Source organism: Peromyscus maniculatus, chromosome 22, assembly GCF_049852395.1.
Source record: "Peromyscus maniculatus bairdii isolate BWxNUB_F1_BW_parent chromosome 22, HU_Pman_BW_mat_3.1, whole genome shotgun sequence".
Lineage (NCBI taxonomy): Eukaryota > Metazoa > Chordata > Mammalia > Rodentia > Cricetidae > Peromyscus > Peromyscus maniculatus.
The window spans coordinates 10,859,232-10,871,743 of NC_134873.1; positions in this window are offsets into that span (position 1 = coordinate 10,859,232).

Consider the following 12,512-nt stretch of genomic DNA (forward strand, 5'->3'; position numbering starts at 1 on the left):
GACCAAACCAGATCACCAGAATCATAAGTATATACTTCACCGACTGAGATCAGCTGCTCCTGAAGAAACAGCCCAACAGCACCAATTTAACCAAGAACTCCTAGTGAAACAAGACTAAAAATTAGAACAAGGGAGGCACTCTCAGACACAGACACCACCTGCACCGAGCAAAGGAAGAGATGAGTAGACGCCAGTACAAAAATACAGGCAACAACATAAAGACCTATATGGCAACATTAGAACCTAGTGATTCTACACCTGCAAGACCTGAACACACCAAGACAGAAGAAATCAATCCTAAAAATTACTTTAAGAAGATGATAAAGCCCCTTAAAGAAGAAATAAAAAATTCCCTTAAAGAGGAAATAAAAAATTCCCTTAAAGAGGAAATGAAAAACTCCATTAAAGAGGAAATTAAAAATTCCCTCAAAGAAATGGAAGAAAAAAGAACAAAAAATTGGAAAAAATCAAAGAAAGCCAAGAAAAAGCAATTAAACAGATGAAAGAAACATTCCAAGATCTAAAAAATGAATTTGAGACAATAAAGAAAACACAAGCTGAGGGAATGCTGGAAATAGAAACCCTGACTAAACGAACAGGAACTACAAAAACAAGCATAACCAACTGACTGCAAGAGATGGAAGAGAGAATCTCTGACACTGAAGACACAATAGAGAAAATAGATTCGTCAGTCAAAGAAAACACTAAAGACAAAAAAGCCATAACACAAAACATCCAAGAAATTTGGGACACCATGAAAAGACCAAACCTAAGAATAATAGGGATAGAAGAAGGAGAATACCAACTCAAAGGCACAGAAAATATATTCAACATAATCATAGAAGAAAACTTTCCTAACCTAAAAAAACAGATACCTATAAAGATACAAGAAACTTACAGAACACCAAATAGGCTGGATCCAAAAAAAAAGTCCCCTCACCACATAATAATCAAAACACTAAACACACAGAACAAAGAAAAAATATTAAGAGCCACAAAGGAAAAAGACCAAGTAACATTTAAAGGCAAACCCATCAGAATAACACCAGACTTCTCATGAAAGCTAGAAGGTCCTGGACAAATCTTATGCAGATACTAAGAGACCACGGATGCCAACCCAGACTATTATACCCAGCAAAACTCTCAATCACCATAGGCGGAGTAAACAAAATATTCCAGGATAAAACCAGATTTAATCAATACCTGTCCACAAACCCAGCCCTACAGAAAGCACTAGAAGGGAAAATTCAACCCAAAGAAGCTAAGCACATCCATGAAAACTCAGGCAATAAATAATCCCACACCAACATACACCAAAGAAGGACAACACAACACAACCACAAAAAAATAACAGGAATTAACAATCATTGATCATTAATATCCATCAATATCAATGGTCTCAACTCACTTATAAAAAGACACAGGCTAACAGAATTGATAAGAAAACAGGACCCATCCATCTGCTGCATACAAGAAACACACCTTAACTTCAAATACAGACACTACCTCTGAGTAAAGGGCTGGGAAAAGGCTTTCCAAGCAAATGGACCTAAGAAACAAGCTGGTGTAGCTATCCTAATTATCTAATAAAATAGACTTCAAACTAAAATCAATCAAAAGAGATCAGGATGAACATTACATATTTATCACAGGAAAAATCCACCAAGATGAAGCCTCGATTTTAAACATTTATGCCCCAAATACAAAAGTACCCACATTCATAAAAGAAACACTACTAAAGCTTAAAATACACATCAAACCCCACACATTAGTAGTGGGAGATTTCAACACACCACTCTCACCAAAAGACAGATCTACCAGACTGAAACTTAACAAAGAAATAAAGGACCTAACAGATGTTATGACTCAAATGGACTTAATAGATATCTACAGAACATTCCATCCCAACACAAAAGAATATACCTTCTTCTCAGCACCCCATGGAACATTCTTAAAAATTGACCACATGCTTGGCCACAAAACAAATCTCAACAGATACAAAAATTTGGAATAACCTCCTGTATCTTATCAGACCACCATGCCTTAAAGTTAGACCTCAACAACAACAAAAATTATAGAAAACCTACAAACTCATGGAAACTGAATAATGCCCACCTGAAACATCAATGGGTCAAGGAAGAAATAAAGAAAGAAATTAAAGATTTCCTAGAATTCAATGAAAATGAAAGTACAACATACCCAAACTTATGGGACACTATGAAAGCAGTGCTAAGAGGAAAATTCATAGCTCTAAATGCACACATTAAGAAGATGGAGCAATCACGTACCAATGAATTAACAGCACAACTGAAAGCACTAGAACAAAAAGAAACAAACTCACCCAGGGGAAATAGATGCCAGGAAATAATCAAATTGAGGGCTGAAATCAATGAAATAGAAAACAAGAGAACAATACAAAAAATCAATGAAACAAAGAGTTGGTTCTTTGAAAAAAATCAACAAGTTAGACAAACCCCTAGCCAAATTAACCAAAAGGCAAAGAGAGAGCACCCAAATTAACAAAATCAGAAATGAAAAGAGAGACATAACAACAGACAACAAGGAAATCCAGAGAATCATCAGATCATACTTCAAAAACCTGTACTCCACAAAAATGGAAAACCAAAGAAGAAATGGAAAATTTTCTGGATAAATACCACATACCGAAATTAAATCCAGACAAGATAAACAATTTATTTATTTATTTATTTATTTTTCATTAAAATAGTACTTTAATAAATCCATTAAAAGCAGGGCAGTGACTGGATCCCGAATTACGGGCTTTGGGCTTTCAAGGCAGCCCCATGACCACACCCAGTCTTCCCCAACAGTGAGATGGAGAAGACTAAGATTTAGTCAAGGAGCCATCCTCACAGAGACAACTTCTACTTGAGGTTCACAAAGGAGCTGAGGATGTCCACAACATGGCTCTGCATTCTATTTGCCTTTTTTGGCCTTGGCTGTTTTTTCCTTTCTTTTTTTCACATGTTTAGGGATTTTATTTTTCCTCTTCTCTCTCTGGGCTTCCTTGACCAGCTTTTTTCTTTCCTTTTTATCAACATCAGGGTCGGCAGTGTGTCTTTTGCACTGGGCATTCTCTCCCTGCTCTTCAGAGTCTGTGTCCGAGTACTCGGAACTTTCAGCATCTTCTGAAGGATAAACAATTTAAATAGACCAATAACCCCTAAAGAAATATAAACAGTCATCAAAAGTCTCCCAACCAAAAAACGCCCAGGTCCAGATGGTTTCAGTGCAGAATTCTACCAGACTTTCAAAAAAGAACTAATACCGATACTCTTCAAAGTGTTCCACACAATAGAAACAGAAGGAACACTACCAAACTCTTTTATGAGGCTATAATTACCCTGATACCCAAACCACACAAAGACGCAACAAGGAAAGAGAACTACAGACCAAGCTCCCTCATGAACATTGATGCAAAAATACTCAACAAAATATTGGCAAACCAAATCCAAGAATACATCAAAACAATTATCCATCACGACCAAGTAGGATTCATCCCAGGGATGCAAAGATGGTTCATCATACGAAAATCAGTCAATGTAATACACCATATAAACAAACTGAAAGAAAAAAACCACATGATCATCTCATTAGATGCTGAAAAAGCCTTTGACAAAAACCAACACCCCTTCATGATAAAGGTCTTAGAAAGATCAGGAATACAAGGAACATTCCTAAACATAATAAAAGCAATTTATAGCAAGCCAACAGCAAACATCAAGTTAAACGGAGAGAAACTCAAAGCGATATCACTAAATTCAGGAACAAGACAAGGCTGTCCACTCTCCCCATATTTATTCAATATAGTACTAGAAGTTCTAGCTAGAATAATAAGACAACAAAGGAGATCAAAGGGATAGAAATTGGAAAGGAAGAAGTCAAACTTTCACTATTTGCAGATGATATGATAGTATACATAAGTGACCCCAAAAACTCAACCAGGGAACTCCTATAGATGATAAACTCCTTCAGTAAAGTGGCAGGATACAAAATCAACTCAAAAAAATCAGTAGCCCTCCTATACACAAATGATAAAAGGGCTGAGAAAGAAGTCAGAGAAACATCATCCTTTAAAATAGCCACAAATAATATAAAATACCTTGGGGTAACACTAACTAAACAAGTGAAGGACCTTTGTGATAAGAACTTTAAATCTCTAAAGAAAGAAATTGAAGAAGATAGCAGAAAATGGAAAGATCTCCCATGCTCATGGATAGGTAGGATTAACATAGTAAAAATGGCAATCTTACCAAAAGCAATCTACAGATTCAATGCAATCCCCATCAAAATCCCAACACAATTCTTCACAGACTTGGAAAGAAAAATACTCAACTTAATATGGAAAAACAAAAGACCCAGGATAGCTAAAAGAATTCTATACAATAATGCAACCTTTGGAGGCATCACCATCCTTGACCTCAAACTCTACTATAGAGCTATAGTAATAAAAAAACAGCTTGGTACTGGTATAAAAACCGACATACAGACCAACGGAATCGAATTGAAGACCCTGACACTAAGCCATGCACATATGAACACCTGGCTTTTGACAAAGGAGCCAAAACTATACAATGGAAAAAAGAAAGTATCTTCAACAAATGGTGCTGGCATAACTGGATGTCAATATGTAAAAGATTACAAATAGATCCATATCTGTCACCATGCACAAAACTCAAGTACAAGTAGATCAAAGACCTCAACATAAATCCAGTTACACTAAACTTAATAGAAAAGAAAGTAGGAAGTACTCTTGAACACATTGGCACCGGATACCATTTCCTAAATAAAACACCAACAGCACAGACCCTGAGCACAACAATTAATAAATGGGACCTCTCGAAACTGAGAAGCTTTTGCAGGGCAAAAGACACAGTCAATAAGACAAAAAGACAGCCAACAGAATGGGAAAAGATCTTCATCAACCCCACATCTGACAGAGGTTTGATCTCCACAGTATATAAACAACTCAAGAAACTAGACATCAAAATACTGAACAGTCCAATTAAAAAATGGGCTAAAGAGCTAAACAGAGAATTCACAAAACAAGAATCACAATGGCTGAAAGACATTTAAAGAAATGTTCAACATCCTTAATCATCAGAGAAATGAAAATCAAAATGACTCTGAGATACTACCTTATACCTGTCAGAATGGCTACGATCAAAAACACCAATGACAGTCAATGTTGGAGAGGATGTGGAGCAAGGGGAACACTCCTCCACTGTTGGTGGGAATGCAAGCTTGTACAACCACTGTGTAAATCAGTATGGCAGTTTCTCAGACAATTAGTAATTGAACTACCTCGAAACATAACCATACCACTCTTGGGCATATACCCAAGGAATGCTGATTCATACCATAAAGATACATGCTCAACTATGTTCACACTAGCACTATTTGTAATAGCCAGAACCTGGAAACAACCTAGATGCCCGTCAACTGAAGAATGGATGAAGAAAATGTGGTACATATACACGATGGAGTACTCCTCAGCAGAGAAAAACAATGAAAGCATGAAATTTGCAGGCAAATGGATGGAACTAGAAAAAAATCATCCTAAGTGAGTTAACCCAAACCCAGAAAGCCAATCATGGTATGTACTCACTCATAGGTGGATTCTAGATATGAAATAAAGAACAATCAGACTACAACCCACAGAACCATGGAGGCTATATATATAGCATGGAGGTCCCTAGGATGACTGTGGCTTCTAATAAATTTCCGTTTTACTCAATTCCTGAGCAAGCCTCAATGAAACATCTCACTATTAAGATAAGAATACATACTCTATCAAGCTGATAATAGAAAAATTAATTAATTATTTAATTTTAAACAATAAAAAAGAAAAATTTTAAATATTAAACAAACAAACATTTCACTAAAGTTAAAAAGAGAGAGAACTAGGGACTCATCATTCCTCTCCACATTCTATTCTTTCCCTTGTTTTATATATTTTTAACTTTTTTTTTTTTTGAGACAGGGTTTCTCTGTGTAGCTTTTCGCCTTTCCTGGAACTCACTTGGTAGCCCAGGTTGGCCTCGAACTCACAGAGATCCGCCTGGCTCTGCCTCCCGAGTGCTGGGATTAAAGGCGTGCGCCACCATCACCCGTCCCCATTTTTAACTTTTTTTATCGGTGGATTCTGCTGGAGTTTATTGGTGGATTCTGCTGGAGGATCTGATGCAGATAAGCACTGGAGGGCTCCTGTTGCAAATCACCCTCTGGAGCGATGGAAGGATCTTTCTACTAGCACGTGGAGGAAACCTGATCTAGTGTTGGTGTGGCCCCGGGGTTCTATTTATGTCTTTCCTCAAGACAATGACGTTCCTCTTTGGATTCCTGAGCACTGAATGTGCCCTGTGGCTGATGCTGAACCCCAACATGACAGAGACCTAATGGGTCTTCATGAAAAAAAATCTACCCTTCTGATGTCAATGGAGATTGAGAGCCCACTATGGCCAACTTTGGCAAGCATTAATGTAAGACTAGGAACTGTAGCCATGAGATTGGATTCTCCAGAAGAGGTACCAGCTAAAGTCATGCTGGGATCAAGAAAAACAGGCCTTGGCGGTTTGTGTTACTGGAGTTGTATCCATGCCAGTGGATGTCCACACAATCCAGAAGAGAATCTGACATTGCTGATGCCGCTATTGCTGTTATAACAATGGTGCATACTGCTGCTACAGTTTCTGGGATTACCATTTCATAATTGCTTACTACAGCTAGCACAGTGGAGACCCTGGCAACAAAAGTAGCTACCACAGTTAGTTAATCTTTCATTCTATTGGGCATGATAAATTTAATTCAGTAGTTATATACATCTTAATTGGCTTTGAAAATTATAAATTTATAAACTCAAGTTCCAGTTGCTTTTGGGATACTATCTTACAAGGACTCCAACGTACAGTATGGCTCGTTAAGGAAGGGAATGGCTCAGTTGCCTTTAGCCTACTGGCTATGGGTGAGATAGGACCTCTGTTGGTCTTTTCTGTATCAAACACACAGATTGCAAGCCCAGTGCCACTTTGAGATCCTTGACAGCAATTAACTATGCAGCTCACACACGATTGAGCCTGTATGATAATGAGTATTCAGAGACGGGTAATGCCTGGGGGGCACTCACCAACCTAAGACAGAGCACCTGTGTGGCCTGGGTAGGCATCTCCATGATGGGTAAGGTGACCTGCTGACGTCCCACGCAACCCAAGTCAGAAGCTCATTTTTTAATAAAAGGGGGACCTGTAGGTCCCTGGCCCCCTGTTTTGGGTAACTGTTGCCTTGCTTGCAGACCCTCCCTATGCTAATTCCCTGCCAGGTTCCACCCTCCTGAATGCTTAAGGTAAGTTCCTTATCCTGAATAATAGGCGTAAACAGCTTAGATGGAAGATTGTAAAACATCAGTAGCAAACTTCTGCCCTCCCGGGTCCTCCCATTGTGCTGTAAGCCTGTATTTAAGACCTCCTCCCCGCTTCAAGAAATGACATTTGGCATTTAAAATTTATATGTATATATAATTGAATGAATACAGTGAATATAATCTATGAATACCACGAATGTGATTAATGTCATGAGTGTAATTAATGAATATCATGAGTGTAATTTAAAAAAAATAAATAAAATAAATTAAAAAAAAGAAAGGACATCATTATTGTTTTAAAATACACGTTGCTGGGTATTGCCTTTAATTTTTCATTTTCTCAAACTTTTAAGTGCTTGCTGAAGTTCCCAAATATGCAAGGATAACTTTTACACTTTTTCCTTCCAACACTTCTTGATTGGCTTTGCAGAAATAGTTTTAAATGTAAAAGAAGAAGAAGGAAGAGGAGGAGGAGGAGGAGGAGGAGGAGGAGGAGGAGGAGGAGGAGGAGGAGGAGGAGAAGAAGAAGAAGAAGAGGAAGAAGAAGAAGAAGAAGAAGAAGAAGAAGAAGAAGAAGAAGAAGAAGAAGAAGAAGAAGAAGAAGAAAACTGGAGTTTCTCCAAACCCTCAGTAATGATTTAGGAAGGGGTTTCATACAGTTTTATATAGATTATAAAGAAACAGATTGATGATGCCCAGCATCATAGTAAATGAATATAACTTTTTCACTGTTGTGTGACACTATTTCTAGGGAGGCGTGAGTAAGCAATAAACATCTACTCATCCCAGACCAGAAACTGATGACAGACCATAGTAATAATACCACTTAAATCTAACGTGATTAAGTAAACCATTAAGTTTATTGGAGTTAATTACAGGCGTGTGGTTTAAGGGTTACTTATAGGAACATGGAACTTCAAGGCATCATTGAAAGTCCACTCTAGCATAGGTGATGACTCAAAGAGCCAGACCTTTGGAACTCTCTGCATGAATTACAGGCAGCTCAACAGGTTGGAAAAGCCTGCTCTCCCTGGCCATCCGTACTCTTAACCTTGGGGGAGGCAGAAGCCTGTGCACCAGGTAAGTTTCAGGTATTTCCTGAGATTTGTGAGCTGTTCACTTCCTGAGTCTTAAAGAACTCTCTACAGGACGCAACACTTCAGTGCATGGAAGCTGCTACACAACCTGCTCCTTGTGGGATTTCACTGAGTGACTCACAATCTTGGTGTTTCGGGCACCGAGTCTCACAAAGCTAAAGTGACTGTCCCAACTCTGCATGCCAGATCAAAGACACAGAGGATTCCAGTTCAAGTCAATGCGACCCCCCCCCCCCCACACACACACCCTACTCATCGCGAAGTTGGCAGCCACTTATGTGGGCAACATCTGTACCTTGGGATAGCTCAGAGATGTCCCTAGGAGGGAGAGACACAACAATGAGAGACAAGCTGACGAGAGTGGCCAGAAAGCCACTTCCGGCACACTCAGAGAAGAGTTCACTGAAGGTTTGTCTAGGAGACCCCACAAAAGTTCTAACCGCCAAATGTCCATTTTTCTGGGAACTCCACAGAATGGGGGAGACCTTGTGTCATCTACATGGACCTGTGCGGTGAGAAGTCCCACAGAACACATCTGATGACACAATAGAGAGTTTCACAGAACTTGACAGTTTGTTTTTCGAAGTGCTTAGGATCAAACCCAGGGTCCTGCCCATACTAGGCAAGTACTCTGCCACTGAGCTACATCTGTTCTATCCTGGAGAGAAGCTCATTGCCAGGCGGCGGTGGCGCATGCCTTTAATCCCAGCACTCAGGAGGCAGAGGCAGGCAGATCTCTATGAGGTCAAGGCCAGCCTGGTCTACAGAATGAATTCCAGGACAGCTAGGGGTACAAAGAGAAAGCCTGTCTCAAGAAAAAAAAAAAAAACTTAACAACAAAACACACAACACCAAAAACAAAAACCTCACTGAGGAAACCCCTTCCTAGTAATTGTTATTGCTTATAAAACCCAGGGGGAGAGGCCTGGTGGATCTTTTAAGTTTCAAGAACTTCTTAAGATAAATGTGTTTACTTCCTGAGTCTTATCTAGCTTGACTCCAGGAAAACTTCAGTTTGGAAGAAATAGAGACACAACAGGAAGACCCAAACTGAAGCCATAGTAAGTGAAGGCCATGGCCAGAGAGATAGTGTTAGGGACAGGTACCCCCCCCCCCATATAGAGATTTCTGACAGCTGGCAGGCTTGAGTCTTCAGGAGCTGCTATCTGTCGCAGCAGCGCCCCCTTCCTCACCCCCCCCCCCCCCCACCACACACACACACCAAGAACAAACAAACAAACTGGGAGAAGGAAATACTTGGCTGACTCCTACAAAGGCAGCAGGCTGCCTGCAGAGGTCAAAGTACTAATCAGGGATGGGCAGAAACTTCCTATGTAGTTTCTCTGCCTGATCATGAACCTCGGGCAACCTCAGGCTGGCCTGGGGTTCTTCCCCTCCCCACCAGCTTTGACAGCTCTTCCCTAGTTGGGCCTATTTCTTCCATCTTATTTGCATACCCACATCTGGCCAATCAGGCCCCAGCTGGCACCTCAATAAATCTGGGCATTTGGGAACTGCAAAGCTGCAGAAACCCATGGAGGAAGGAGAGGAGAGAGACTTGGGAGCCCGGCCCCAGATGTTGCAGCTCTCTTCAGAGGAAGAAGCATGAAGGTTATACTCACCTGACAGACCCCTCAGCAACTTCCTATGCCTGAGGCTTCTGCCCTGAAGCCAACCCCCAGGACTCAGCCATTGTTGGCAGTGGAGAGATTGTTCCTGACTCAGCCTTCAAGACTTTTCATTCAGATAGCCTCCAGAAGGGAATTCTTCCCTGCAGCTGCTTCTAAGACCCACCATTCCTGAGACCAGTGGCTCCGAACTTCTAGATCTGCAACTGGAGACCTGTGGCTCCAGCTTTGAGAATTCCTGTCAGCAATCTGCAAGACTTCTGAAAATGGCTGCTCTTGGTTGGTGCTACCAAGATCTCAATCCTGTGTCATTTTAATCCCAAATACTTATAGTTTATCCCGTTTAAGGTTGTTAATCCCAGAGAGACACTGAAGTACCCCCTCCCACTTACACTCAATTCTTTAAGATGGTGGTGGGTGGGGACAAGAACTTGTTTGGAAATGGGAAAGGGTCTCCACCAACCACTTCAATGGAACCAGAGAATTCATGTAGGTAATGGGGCCAATCTGGACCTTATTCCGGGGGGTGGGGTAAGCAGTAGTAAAAAGACTTTCAGCAGGAATGTGCCATAATCTGATCTGAGCTCAAAGTCCACTGTGGACCCTGCATGGAAGACAGAACATGGGTGTGAAGCAGGTTTTATTTCTCAAGATGGCCACAGCACTACCTCCTGCCAGGATCGTACAGATCAGTGATTAACTCCGAGTTACCAAGGATGCATCAGTGTCTCATTGAAGAACCAAAAGCACTTCTCCTTAAAGTCATCAAACCAAGAGCGAGTCCAGATGTGACTTCTCCACCTCATGCATCCTTTCTCTTCTGTCCTCTAATTGTTGCAGGAGTCGTGTATCTGCTCTGCCTGTGTCTGTGTGTTGTGTGAGCTCTGTGTGTGTGTGTGTGTGTGTGTGTGTGTGTGTGTGTGTGTGTGTGTGTTTCCATCACATGGGGGAAGGAATGGGATACTTTACAGAAATCTCTACCAGAGTTTTACAAAAGATGGAGTTGCTTGCTCCAACTGATCCTAACTGACCCAGATAACAAGCATCACTGTTTATTAACTAATATCCGTAAATGGTTGCTTTCAACCTTTTTGATGGGTTTGAGGAAGTTGCTTTCAACTTCTGTATTTGCTGCTTTCAGCAAAGGCTTCAGATGCACTATCTGAGTCGGGCATGGAAGAGTACATCATTTAAGACCGAAGCTATGCATTATCTAAGGGTGTAAGAGTTGATTACATGGGTCATCCAAGGCAAATAAAGTTGATTGTTACATTGTTCTCCTAGAGTAAGTTAAACAAACAGGCTGAGTACACAGGAGGAGAGCAGTCTTCAGTGACCAAGGTGTATTATTAACTCTGGCTGTGAGGTCCAGCAAAAGTTCCAGTCTCTTAGAACGTAAGAGATCTTCTCACGATACCGCCCGCGTCACCACATCTCTCCTCCTACATCCATCTGGACAAGCTCCGCTTGACATATCTTCCTTGCATTGAGAAAGGTGGCATCTGGTGTCCCTGAATCTGTGCCAGAAGAGCAGTATGCACTCAAGGTTTCCGGAAAGGGCCATGCAAACTCTGCCCTGTTAACTTTTGTTGTTTTGTTTTTCGAGACAGGGTTTCTCTGTGCAGCCTTGCGCCTTTCCTGGAACTCACTCTGTAGCCCAGGCTGGCCTTGAACTCAGAGATCCGCCTGGCTCTGCTTCCCAAGTGCTGGGATTTAAGGCGTGCGCCACCGACCGCGCCAGCCCACTGTTAACTTTTAGAGCCCTGAATACACTCCTAAGAAATCCAGTTACTCCAAACTGCCTAACTGGGAGGAAGCCAAGGACACATGGAGAGGCCCACAACGGGCACTTAGTCCACTATCCCAGTGGAGGTCCAGCTGGTGACAGGCACCAGCTGTAAGACCTGAGCTTTAGATACAGTTTAGATACAGCACAGTCCATGTGCTGGAAGTTTGGTCCTCCTTGTGGTACTGTTAATAGGCTGGGCATCGCTAAGACAGCCTATGCCATAGGGAGTTTGCCTTCAGAAGACAGTCCTGGGACTGAACTAGTTCTTGCAAAAGTTAATTTGTGGGGCTAAAGAGATCGCTCAAGCTGTTAAAAGTGCTTGTTGCTCTTCAAGAAGATCCAGGTTGTGTTCCCAGCACCCACATGTCAGGTGGTTCGCAATGGCTCTTAACTCAAACTCCAGATGAATCAGATTCCTGGGGCCTCTGTGGGCACCCAGACCCATCTGACATACACACATACATATACACACAGAGGCACACATATACACATACATAAAAAGTAAAATCTTTTTGAAAGTTAAGCTGCTGTAAGAATGAGCCCAAATCCAGAATTTTTCTCTCTTCCTATCTCAAAATGCGCTGCTATGACATCATCAGCTTTGAGGATGTCATCAG